We start from the raw sequence: 14,486 nt of genomic DNA on the forward strand, positions 1-14,486 counted from the left end.
ATCAAAATCACTGATAACACACCACTCAAGCCCCTCACGTCTCATCCATCCCATTCCATCCTTTTCAACGGAGTCACAGAACAGAACCCCATTCCTTCCCAGCCTTGGCTCTGCCCTTGTTTATTTTAATCAAGTGCTCTAACTTGTACTTCTCATGACTATATTCCTCGTGCACATTTCTAAAATCAAAATTCACACTTTCCTAGAATAACTGTACCTGAAACCTATGATTTGATAATTAATGTTCCAACTCTGCAAAATAAGTTGTATTCCCTATTTAGTGATTGATTCATGCTTACACTCTGAAACATTGAAAAATCATTTCCTGATGACATTACTGGCAATCACTGTTTTTTTCTGAGGAGCATTAATGAACAATATTTTCCATCTAGTGGAAAACTTTTACTGTAGAGAGCTCGAGGTATCTTCAGAGCAAAAAAAAATTGGTCTCTGTCCCTAATTTTGCACAACTCAATTTTCCATAGACAGCCACAAACAGGATGTGAGCCTCTAGCATGAAAACCAATTTGGACTTGATATCTGAAGCAAAAAAAAATCTAAATTAGTTTTATGATTTCCCTTTCTATACCTCGGGTACCAATATTACACCTGAAATAAAATCATTGAAATGCGCTTTGGAGCGTGTGTGTGTGTGGGGGGGGGTATGTGCATATACAAATTTGTCAAAAAAGTAAATTGTGTTATAATTTTTTAAAGTTGTGATTGTGACAGTTGAACTTTATTTCCTTCATAATTAACATATTTGGAATATTCTATATTGGTTTTATAAGTAAAGATGAAAAGAAATAAAGAAATTGAAGCACTCAATACAATGAAGATGAAATTATATTAACAAAAAAACAGTGAAACGCATGAATCTGACACCTGAACTTTGATGGCTCTCACATTTATCTTTCTCTCAAGAAGGTGCCATTGTTAAGTCATGACCTCAAAATCAGCAAGCCTGAGGGGAACATTTTTCACCTCATCCTTGAGGTGCATTTCAAAGTGTTTTTCTAAGCAGGATAACAATAAGCATTCATAATAAAAGAAAACAATGATCATATAAGATGGTGAAACTCCAGGTAAGTCAAGATTCTTATTTGACAAATTGCTCAGAACTTGAGTATATTCATGTATATTATAATTCCTCAAAGGAAGAAAACAGACACTATGAGGCATACCCCCCACTCAAGAAGCCTTTTCTCAATAGTGTACCTTATAGTATTATGTTCCACGTAACACCCTTTAGAGACCAGGTCATAGAGAACTATAAGTCCATTATAGACTGAGAGAGGAAAAAAAGTAAATAATTGAGATGCTAGAATAAATTAGAGGTGAAAAGTGGAAATAGGTGAAGTTTTCCAAATTTATAAGCTCATAACCCTATATATAATGTCTATAGGAGACCCAGGCAATAATCATCAATGGCTGCTAAAACTATTAAGACAGAAACTGATGGGAAACTTTATAACAGATCAGGCTGGCAACATCTGAACCCAGGGATCAATCTTAACATCTTAAAGAGAGGAACAGACATTGTGTGTCATATGAGGATTCAATAGGAAACATACAATACCATCCATGGAGATATTTTCATGTCAGAAAAATAAGACTTGCATTGCATCCAATCTCTGTTTCCAAATACCAGTTTATAGGAACTAAGGAGGAGAAGAATACATTAAATGAAACCATGGGAATGTAACCAGAAAAGTCCAGAGTATGGGAATATTTTTAGAAAAATAAACAAACAACCTGGTCTTTCAACAAATGAATAATGTGGTCTTTTCTGCACATAAATTATAAGATTAAAGAAAAGAGAACATTAAAAGTGTCTTAAAAGAGACAGCAACCAAACACAATGTATGAAATTATGTGGATCCTAATTTAAAGAAGCCAAGGGGAAAAGGCATTTGTGAAACAATCGAATACAAGTACTGACAGCATGATTTTAAGTAGCAATTATCAATATCATTTTAGATATGATAACAATGTTATGGATATGTTTACAAAGCAAGTCATACTTTTAGAGAAAGACACTGAAGTATTTTGGGGTGAAATTAAAAGATTCCCTGGATTCATTTAAAGATAACTCAATATGAAAGAGATAGAAAAGGACATCCACCCAAGACTGGCTGCAAGTTGATAATTGTCAAGTTCAGTGTAGGCAGATGGGATTCACTAAATTATTTTGCTTTAGTATGTTTGAAATTTTCTATGATAACATTTTAAAATCAATAGCCTTCCATACATTTGGACTACAATATTATAAAGGTTTCTCTGCTATTCCAACAATGTAGCTTCTATATATCTGATATAAATGGAACACTGTGGTGATAAATGAGAGGCTTCCTTCTGATGCTGAGCATGTTTGTATCAACTTTAAGGCAACTGTATGACAAGTCATTGGCAAGTGTGTCTAAAGGATTCTATCTATGTAGAAAGATACTACAAATAGTGGATAAAATGAATATGGTTCATTTGAGATTATAACTACGATAAAAATGATATTGATTTAGTTATAATTCTTGCTCTTGTCTAGAAAATACAATAATAATAATACCTTCTAGGTGATTCCAAAAATAACTTATTTTGTATCCTGGGTATATTTTCCCTTAGCAATAAATTGATAACATTGTTTTGGGATTTTGGCTTTTAAAGTTTGAATTCATTTAAAATTTATAAGTAATATTTGAGCCAAGTGCAGTGGTGCACCCCTGTAATCTCAGTGGCTTGGAAGGCTGAGGCAGGAGCATCACAAGTTCAAAGCCAGCCTCAGCAACAAAGTGAGACTACAAGCAACCTAGGGAGACCCTGTCTCAAAATTAAAAATAACAATAATAATAATAAAATAAAAAGAGTTAAGAATGTGGCTAAATGCCCTTGGGTTCAATCCCTGGTACCAAAAAAAAAAGTAACATTTAAGAAATAAAATAGTACAGCTAGTTCCAACAATATATATTGTCAAATGAGTGAATGAGTTGTGAATATTTGGCTCAAAAATTCTATCTACTGTGGTAAGAGTCACAGGGAATCATTAACGTGGAATTCTTATGCTTAGAAAAGACCTTAAAATCTCATTTTGTTTGATCCTTGTCCTCTTGGCAGAATCAAACTGAGATGTAACAAAGCTAGAACTGTATAACCAGGCTTCTCCCACTAAGCTACTACTATTGTTTGATCTTAGGTAACCATATAGTGAACTTTCATATCCTTATTTCTCTACTGAGGCATGTGAACTAGGTGGAAGACCTCAAATCTCCCCACAACTCTGGATGACATTCACAGCAGAGCACACAACCACATATTTGCTCAAATTATTGGGGGGTCCCACACATAAAATAGGTCACAAATTATTAGTAATTCCTGAGCTACTAAGTACATCAGGATGCAAGTGAGAACTGCTCCTGTAAAGGCAAACCTGAATTTTCTCCAACTTAAAATGCTACATGTCAAATGTCAGTAGTTTACAAACTTAAGCAATTTCTCCATTATTTCTAATGTATTATTCAGGCTACTTTTCACAACTGATCAAAACAGATGAAGGTTTATATATTTTGAACTGAAAAATATCTTAGATTTCTCAGAACACTAATGTGGTTTTTGATTTCATCATTTTCTCTTGTAAAGCCTCAGTATTTACATTTATTTTTTAAGGTACTTCAAAGTGATCTATAAATATCCAGGCATGTAGAAAGCCTTTAAAATGACAAGACAATTCACTGAGTACTTGTTAAATTCCAGGCACTCTTCTACATGCACACATCTCTTATACAAATGGTACGTATACTAAGGAACATGGCAGAGGAAGCCTAAAATAAACACAGACAAATCCAACTAGAAAAGTCAAAAACACAACTCAAGAATGTGGAAAGCAAAAGAAAATTTCCTCAAATCATAATTATTATCTTCAAAGAAATATTTAAGAGAACTTTCAGCCAAAACAAGATTCTGTAAAATACTGACCCCTAAGAAATAAGGAAAATGTCTTAGAAATTAAAATTACAGGACTGGGGATGTGGCTCAAGCAGTAGCGCGCTCACCTGGCATGCGTGTGGCTCCGGGTTCGATCCTCAGCACCACATACAAACAAAGATGTTGTGTCTGCCAAAAAGTAAAAAAATAAAATTCTCTCTCTCTCTCTCTCTCTCTGTCTCTCTCTTTAAAAAATTTAAATTACGGTAGTGATTTTTTTTTTTAATTGACAGAACAGCAGGATGTTCAGGAGAAAAAAAAGGGCTGGGGTTGTGACTCAGTGATAGAGTGTCTGCCTATCACATGGGAGGTCCTGGGTTTGATTCTCAGCACCACATATAAATAAATAAAATAAAGGTTCATTGACAACTAAAAAAAAAAATGATAAAAGTATATTTTTTTTAAAAAAAGGAGAAAATAAAATCTCCCAGGAAACAGAAAAAAATATGAGTAATCACCTTGAGACTAAACTCATCTCATTCTAGAGAGGTCAAATATGTGGTCCAGAGGCCGTGTATATGTGTGTGTATGTGTACGTGTGTGTGTGTGTGTGTGTGTGTGTGTGTGTGTATGTGTGTGTGTGTGTGTTTCACTTTTAAGCTAAGGATGACCCAGAGCCAGGCCTAACTTCTAGAACTATTCTTTTCTTGTTGTTAATATGTTTTTAAGACATTAATGGGCCTTTATTTTGTTCACTTATTTATATGTGGTGCTAAGATTTGAACCCAGTGCCTCACACATGCTAGGCAAGCATTTTACTACTGAGCTACAACCCCAGCTCCTCTAGAACCATTCTTACTAACTGGACGCCCACTTTGGCAGCCGGATAGGATGAACAGGCAGCCAAGGGATTGGCTGGCTGCCCCCCAGTCAACTCACCTGCTGGTTTTGCTCTCCTGCTGTTTACTGAGCTCCATGTGCTAAGGCGGATGGCCCTGGCCCAGTTGGCTTACAGGGCCAACCTGTCCCCCAGAGTATACGCCATCAGAAACTACCAATTAACACTTGAAGCTCACCAGGCTTTATGAGGCAAAGGTCATGTTTCCTTTTCCTGGTACAAAATCTTCAAAAGGCTAAAATCAATCAGCTACATTTGTTAATGAGGAAGATGAAAACTAAGCCTTTGTATCCAATTCCTTATATTTCTATCATGATGTAGATTTCCCAAAAGCAATCAGTACTATGATTTCTGTTACTTATTATCTAAAGTGATAGTCAAGATTCTAGAAGAAAGAGTAGTTCAATGGTTTCTCAATTTTGACTGTTTCAAACTCATATAGATATATTCAATGTCATAATGAATGTTCCCAACCCTTCAGTTTTGGTTTCATTTAAGTAATCCAAACACACTCAATGTGTTTTGAGAGAGCTCAAAATTCCCAAAGTCTCTTATCCCTTAAGGCCTCAGATAGCAAACATGAATTTCTGGTTTAGGATATATAAGTAGAAAATAAACCTGTAGAATATATTTTTCTGCCCTAATTTCTGTGTTGATATAGATTTAATCACTCTATCTATAAATGTATATAAAGACATTTATCATAATCTTGTCATTAAGCAATTTTTTTAAAAACTAATTTCAAATCACTACACTAATTAAGTAAAAAAATTAACAATGCAGGTAAACTATAGTTCAACTTTGTGCATTAAAAAATCAGGCTTTTGTAACGTTTAAAATAAGCTTTTTATACCATTAAGGGCTGAATTGTGTCCATTAAAAGTTCACATATTGAAGTATCTCCAAATATATTAGGGGACAGAGCCTTTAAAGAGGAAAATGAGTTAAATGAGGTAATTAGCACAGGCCCTGATGCTATATGAGGGTGTAAGAAGACTGAATCAAGATACAGACAGGCACAGAGGGAAGGCCATGTGGAGACACAGGGAGAAGAGCTATCTACAAGCCAAGGGGAGAGGGGCTCAGAAAAAAACAGCCCTCCCTGCACCACCTTGATCTTAGATTTCTAGTCTCCCCAACTGTGAGGGAATACATTTCTGTTGTTTAAGCCACTGGGTCTGAGGTAGTTTGTTATGGCAGCCCTAGAAAACTTATATAACTCCTTCCTCAAATGCACCTTTGTCCTTCAAGTTTATGATATCTAATGCCAATTTCAGTTTCATGGGAGATTGCCTGGGTCTTTGTAAAGCTTATCTCCATACAGATTACATAAATAAGGTGCCAATATCTGAGTTATGGAATATTTTTAAAACACTGGAAATTACCATATTCTCATTTTTTGAAGACTGTTGCTTAAATACTAAGTATAGCATAGCTTTTCATTTAGAAATTTTCTATGTAAAAAAAAAACTTGTTACTAAAAATTTAACACAGCTGTCTATTTTTTACAAAAACAACATTGCTAAAATGAAATAATCTGAAGATGATGCTTTAAATTTTGAAAACATTTTGCTGGGTACCAAAATCTAATATATAGTAAAAGAACACCATTTGGAAATTCAAATTTAATAAAGTTACTTTTTTTCAGTACTACAGGATTACCATATAAAATGTGAATCTTGATTTAAATTTTATCATATGTATTACAATATTATGTTTAACTGCCAAAGAATTGTTTAGGTACCTTGAAAATATAGTATGGAGATACAGATAGAAATATAATTGAAGGAGAATACTATGAAGATTTTTATTTCATAAAATGTTTTCTTTATTGATTAACAAAAAAGACAAATAATTTAAACTAATAGATGCATTAAATATGTTGTTCTAGAATTTTCAAGTTAGAAGGAAAAAAGTCACAGTAGCATTTTTTTTTTTTCTTTTAGGGGGAATGTAGTTGAGAATCTCACAGGGCCAAATACATAGCAATCGCCCCACAGAGACTTCATTGCTTAGTGTGTGTGTGTGTGTGTGTGTGTGTGTGTGTGTGTGTGTATGGTTTTGGCTGCTGTCCCTCAGAAGAGAGCAGAAAAAGTTTTTAAACCAACCATCTCTTCTATTATGAAGAAAGTCAAATACGGATTTGAATTTAATATGTAAACATCCAAGAATTTTGTCCATGGAATAACTTCCAAAATTACAAAGTAAACTTGAAAGTGCCACCTTAAAAATATTTGCCAATAATATGGGATTATTATTAAACATTAGGAAACAAAGTATTCTTAAGAAAGGGCGCCTTATGAGGAAAGAGGGAAACTAAAGGATATTAATTATATCTAAAGATGCTCAAGCTCCATGTAAAAGTTGGCCACCGCAATCCAAAGCACTTAGAAATTGTTTCCAAATGGAAATATTAAAAACAAAGGGAGGGAAAGGAAATAAACAAAAATAAAAATCTGGCCCTTAATCATGAACACCCTGCCAGTCATTACAAAAGGATTTATTTTATAAATACTGCAACTTAAGTTGAAAGTGCAACTCAATCTGGTTCTCTAGAAATTAACAATTTATAATGCAATCATTGAGAGTATGAGCCAGTCTTCCTGGGTTCAATTCCCATTTCTCCCATTTCCTAACAATGTGATCTAGGACAAGCTGCTTAACCATTATGCATCCTAGTTTCCCCTCTTAAATGGAGATAACCAGAATCATGTCAGTGGGTTGTCATATTAAAGGATGTTTCTCCATATAAATCCTTAGTGAATGAAATAACGATGTGCCATATGGTTATTGGTGGTAGAGTAATTCAAACTAACCAAAATCAGAGCAGAGTGAGTATAAAGTGACTGGTGAGGCTGGATTGGTGAAAAAACAAAAACAAAACAAAACAAAAAAACAAACAATAAAAAAATGATGAAAATTCCAGACTAGGTGATTTCTAAACACATTCACAAATTTTGTTTACATACAATTTTTTGCATCAGCCTTTATGTTCCTGAATGTTCCTTAATATTCCTGAAATTCACATCTGCTGATCTGAGCTGGGCTCATACACAGTGTTGGATCAGACAAGAAAGCAAAACATCTTTTAAGGTGTTGCCTGAAACAGCTGACCTTAGGGCCTATGGATGAAATAATCAGCACAGTTGATGGTTAAAGTAATGGTTAAATGAACATTTAACAAATTCACCAGCCCAGAACATTATGGGCAAATATTGTTGGCCAGCATACTGTGAACCACAGGGACTGGATTCTCAGTAGTGGTCTCTGTGATTACTCATCCAAAGATTCAGTAGTACAGTATGAAAGGCACTGGCCACTCTGACTAGACCTTGACTCCAGCATACAGACTGTGCTCCTAACCACCCACCACACCAGGGGCCTGCCTCCACCAGCCCTTCTCCCTCCATCACTGCCCCCACACCTCAGCTGAGACCCTGGCCAGCAGCTGATATTCTGCTACTTTCATTTATAGTACTGTGAAAGGTCTGGAGCCATTTCAACAATGTTATCTGGCCCTGATTGCCCTCTTAAGAAAATATATTACATTTTCATTCCACTTCCCTATCACCTCCTATTCCCTGTTCTTCTGTCTCTTTGAGAAATTGTTTATCATGCAAATATAAATAGGGTTTTTTGACTAGTTGCAAAACTCTGGTGGTTAACAGTGCACATAGCATTTCTGATCCAATCTGTACTTATATACACCAGGATGTTCCTGAGAGCTTTAGGCCAAAGTTGATTTACCTCCCTGCTGTAAATGTGCTGAGTGTCCTTGGCCTATACTGGACATTCGACTTCTTCAGCATAAGTCCATTTTCTCAGCATTTCTCTTGGCCCTATCTAGCTCTTTACAGGCAGATAGAATAGCTTTGTGTATAGTCACTGTTTATTTCCTTGGTACATTTTCTTTTTTTAAGAGAGAGAGAGAGAGAGAGAGAGAGAGAGAGAGAGAGAGAGAGAGAGAGAGAGAGAATTTTTTAATATTTATTTTAAAATTTTTTTCGGCGGACACAACATCTTTGTTTGTATGTGGTGCTGAGGATCGAACCCGGGCCGCGTGCATGCCAGGCAAGCGCACTACTGCTTGAGCCACATCCCCAATTCAATCCTTGGTACATTTTCTATCTACTGCAGGTATGCTGCCAAATGTTTAAAAGCTTTCTACTTTGAAGCACAAGGCAATAGAAAAAGATGGCAGATACACAAAACAAGTAAAAGAGAAATACTTCTCTTAAACAAAAGCTGAATGTGGTTAAACTCAAACTGAGTTTTTGAATTATATCAAAGCCAGGATGCAAAACCACACTGGCAAAAACACATAAAGCCCTGTAAGTAGCAAGTTAATGAATCAGAAGAGCAAAGCAACATGTGCCTAGAAAAAAGCACCCTGCAGTGTGGTCTCCACAGTATTAAACTTCAAGATAATACATTAAGTCCTATTATCTAAATTTTGTTTAACCTTTTTTTTAGTCAAAACTATAAATCCAATGTATTGTTCTCTTTTATTTAAGGAAAATTTGAAATGATACTTTTAAGAACTATTTCATTCTCTCCTACACGCTGATGAGAAGTAAGAATATCACAGCAGTGGCTAAGTAGTATAAAAAATTATTCACTAGTAAGAACAAGATCTTCTGTATCAGCAATAAATCAACTTGAAGGTATTGTCAGAATTAAAATTCCCTAATTGGAAGAAGCTCAACACCTTCAAATAATTTTGTTGCTGAAAAATTATCCTCCCAACTGACAAACTAATATTTATTAGTCTCAGACACAAGTCCATGACCAGTTCTAAAGATCTCTATACACTGCTTGTTTTATGTTTCTGAAACATTTTGCTGTCAGTGATTTATTTCAGGTCCATGTGGCCAGCCATTTGTTTATTCTATTGCATATCATCTGCTTTTCAGTAGAGAGGTTTCAAGTTCTTCTCATTCCCTACCTCATATCCCACAGAAAACAATTTATGATAGACATAGATTTAAATCATTTGGATTCACGTTCAGTTGGAAACTCAAGCTGCCCTTCCTTTATATTTGGCAAATGCTTTAATGGGATTAGCAAATTATGTTATTATGAGGTACTTATGGAGAGACGACACCTTTTTTTACAATGACAAATGATGTTAACAGTTTCATTTTGGGTGTTTAATAGCAGTACAGAAATTGCTGTGATAGACCATAAAGTCTTATTGCAAACACTGTTCATATCTTTTATTTCTGAGCGTCAACGGATATGTGTATCAGGATATAGCAGGGTCTACAGTGGGGAATAAAGAACAAGTTGCTTCACTTTTAAGGGGACATGACCCTTTGGGCCCATGGGCCTAAAAACCACCTGGTTCTTATGTGTTCATCTCATTTCCTAGACCCTACATTAGTGGCTTTGTTTGTCTAGATGCTTCTGAGAGAAGGCCATCCCCAGACTTCCCCACAGAAAAGTGTGTGCTACAGACTCCAGCTTGTCATCACCAATTGACTCCCATATTAGGGCTCACTTTGATTCAATCTACAGAAGAGCCAATCATTCAGAGAATATAATTTCTTGTTGAAACTACACAGGTGATGTGTAAGGTGTTAATTAGCATATTTACAAGAATCCTTGCTGCTTTCATGGAGAGGAGGTATCTGATGATAGGGCCCAACAGCTGTCCACAGTTCCCAGGTTGACATCTGAAGGCTGAGAAACTTCCATCTTGAGGTTTACTTGATTTTCACTAGTCCTCACCAAATCAGAATTAGATATATTTGGGGGGTAAGTGGCATCCTCGTGGATGTCTGATGGACTCGGTTTACTGAAATTGTTAAGTGACATTTGTACTAAAGCTTCATGGATGAGGAGTGAATTTTCATGACACAAACCCTCAGATCAATTAAATTCCATTACCTGTGTAAAGAAATACAGAAGAAGTACTATAATTTATCCAGCAACTTAAACAAATGTAGTGAAGTGTTTATTTCTACTAGAATCTCACAATCAAGACCTCAATAAGAGTGACATCAATAAGAATATCACCATTTATTCTTTCTTCTCATTCCATTTAAATGAGCTAGAACCAAAGCTTTCAATTCACTATGTACAATGTCTTTTATAACAAAGCTGAAGTGTCCTAGACTATTAAAGAGTTTCTACTTTATTTTAATCAAAGACAGAACATTTTAATTTTTACTAAATTAAAATTGAAAACATATCCATATATACGTAAGGAATTTGCAATAAATGTAATTTAGCAAACTTGGAAGAAAAATCAGATGCAATACAATTCTTTCTTATATACTCATTAGCTTTTACAACTTCATGCATTATCAATAAAAAGCATACATGCAACACATATAGCACAGAAAACTAAACTCCTGGGATAATGGAATTGCCAAGCCTTGTCAGAGAGGATGCAAAGAAAACACATAATCTTCTGAGAAAGATTTCATCCTACTCAGACACATCCTATGTCATTAATTAGCATTGAGGCAAGATAGAAAAGATAGGTAGAAAGGAAACACAAGGGTGAGGAAAAGAAACTGTATCTTTAACTCCAGAGCCTACGGGACAGCTCCTTTCACCTTTTATCCCCAGGCCAGTTTCTCCTCCACAACTGGAGCAAACTGAATCCAGCAAAGTAGAAAATGAATAATTACTGACAAATGTATGAATAGAATTATCATAAATTCACTCATCTATGAAAATTGCCTCATTTTGATTACGCTCAAGTGCATTGTTAGCTTACACAATGTATGTTCAGACTAAACAAAGGGAGATGTAATATTTTTAGAAACCTATAATCTAGGATACATTCCCAATGTTATCTACCGATCAGATAGAAGAGAAAACATTGAACTAAGGGCCTGAGAAAGGCCAGGCTCCCATAAATGGCCTCACAATCACCAGGCTGAGGCCATTCCCAATTACATTCCCAAGCCCATCTGAGACCCCAAAGCTGCTTCTTACACTCAACAGCACTGCTCTGAAAACACATCTGCACTTTCACTTTCTTTTGTGTTTTGCTTTTCACTTTCTAAGGAAGCACTCCCTCTTTGCTAAAACCTGATTCATTCTTAAATTCTTTTCTGTGATAGGTCAAGAGCCTGGAAAGTAGAGTAGAGGTGTCATCTTTCTTTGGACAGATCTCTTTATTAACTATTATTAGTGATATGGATTTGGAATTAACAGAATAGTGTTTTATTTGCATATAATATATATTCATACCTAACTGATGCATGAATCATAGATAATAGAATATTCTTATTATATCCCATAAGAATAGATGGGATATAACAGGGTCCTTAAAATACTGGAAAAATGGCATGCTCACAGTGAACATGCTTCTAAGGCAAACCTGCCCTCACCTCACTGGGTCAATCTGATTCTATGTTCCTTCCTCAGGGAAAAGTGTCTCTAAATACAATGATCCAATAGAACCTTGGTCTTTAAAATTTCCATGTTTTAAGTCAAGACACATGCACTGCTTCTGAAAGCTCCTAGCTTTTATTATATACTAATTTGAGACACTTTTGTGAGCTCTTACACAACAATGAGTAACACCAGAGTTTGTATAGCATCCCGGGAGGAATGAGCTTGCCTTTGAAAGCTGCTTCGACACCCTGGAAGAGCCATTCCTCCTTGCTTTCTGGTGGAAAGGCTGCTGGGAGTCTACTCTGCTGATTGTGCTTCCAGGGACACTGCAGGCTCTGTTGGGTGCCCATGCTCTCTCTCTCTTCCTCTCCACCACCCTCTGGCCCTCACTCAGCCACTCCAGGTTTTGCTGGTACTCCTGGAGCTGATGGTCCAGCTCACTGTGGTTCTTCAGCAGAAGCTCCTCCTGTCTCTGGCACTCCCATTCCCGCACCTGCAGCCAGCTCTCCTTGGCCTCCTGCTCCCGCTGCTGCAGGTCACACCTGTGGTGCCAGCGCTGCTGATCCTGCTGGAACTGGTGTTGAAGCTTATGGATGTTAGCCAGCTCCTCATGCTACTTCTCCAGGTTGCAGGACTTTTCCTGGTCTTGGAAGGAGCCACTTCGCAAAGAGCAGCTGGGAGCCAGGCTTTCTTGCTGGAGAACCAGCTTGTGGATCTCAATGTGGCTATCCTGAATGGTCAAGGAGGCCTATAGGGCAGCGGAGGACAAATGAATAAACAGGCTTGTGTATTGTTTGCCTCTTGGGTTGGAAGCATCCCTGAACACAAAATGTATAATCAAACTATTGTCTCTTAATATTCTGTCCTTTTTCCAAATTACGTGTAAAGACAGACTTTGGCATTTCAAATAGGTTTCTCTTTAGTTCTTAATGACATTATCTGGGAAATTATAGAGAGAAGAAATCATGCACAGAATCAATATCATTTTTCCTTAGTGTCTGAGGGGATTGGTTCCAGGACTCCCTTAGCGTTTGCACATAACCTACACACATCCTCCTGCATACTTTGAATCATCTCTAGATGACTCATAATTCCTAATACAATGCCCACACATCACTTCATGTGCACAAAGCCAGTGTAATACTCAGCAAGATGCAAACTCAAGTTTTGCTTTTTGGAACTTTATGAATATTTTCCCTACATTTTCTATCCAATGTTGTTTGAAGGAAAGGATGCATAAAATGTGGTTACAGAAGGTTCATTTTACTCAACCCCTTTTCTGGAAATGTCATTGGTTGCCAGCTGTTGGATAATATTTAACTAATTCTACTTAGTAATAATACAGTACATAAACTCATAAGACTCTACATTCTCATTCTAGACCTCATTCTCTTTATATATCAGGCCTCCAGCTCCCTGCCTAACTGGCTAAAACAGTCACTGGTTGGGATAAGAAAACTGGTCTCCCCCAGAGCCTGCCTCAAATAGACTTCACTGGGCCAGTGCAAAGACTATAAATGAGGCCACAGGAGACCATCCGTTCCTTGGGAAGTGGGTCTATGCTTCATTCTTTGTCCTGCCCACAGCACACATTAATGGAACATGTGGATACTGAGGGTTTCCAGTTTCCAGAATTGAATTAAACTTTTGCTTATTCATCTATTGTCTGTCTTCTCAAATTGTACGTAAACCAGTGAGTAGCAGGACTTTGTATATTCAATATTATATCTGCAAACCTAAGAATGATGTCTGGCATGCAACGAACACTTGAATTTGATTGCACTCCACTCAATAAGTACTGATCACCCACTATCGACTCTATGCTTTATCCTATGGGAGATCATTTGACCCCCTGATCTCCAAGAGCCTACAGTCTTCAGTATGGTGCTTGTTTTCATCTGAGAAGATCTAATTTTAAGTGTGAAAAACAGTCAGTCATGGTAATGTTCTCAGGTAACTTTCAGCTTGTTGTTAAATGCAATCAGTTCAGGTTGATGATGAGTTAACCAGATCTTCTCTTCCTCCATAAGGGAAATTAAAAATTTCATTACTGAGAAGCCCCTCCAATAGAGAAAAGACAAAGTCTGAAAAAAGGAGATGAGATCTAAAGGCATTAGATCTGTGCTCAACCCTATGGAAGATAACAAGGACTAAGTATCCCCATTCTTTAGTGAGTTTTGGAGTTTTTGCTTTTCTACCGGTTCTGTCCTTGCCCATCCAAATTTTATTATTTTTGTAGCAAGAAATTCAATGGTATAGAATTTTTATACTCTAAAAATTAAACACATAGAAATGAGTTGCCTTGTGCTACCCAAGAACT

Source organism: Callospermophilus lateralis, chromosome 17 (assembly GCF_048772815.1).
Source record: "Callospermophilus lateralis isolate mCalLat2 chromosome 17, mCalLat2.hap1, whole genome shotgun sequence".
NCBI lineage: Eukaryota > Metazoa > Chordata > Mammalia > Rodentia > Sciuridae > Callospermophilus > Callospermophilus lateralis.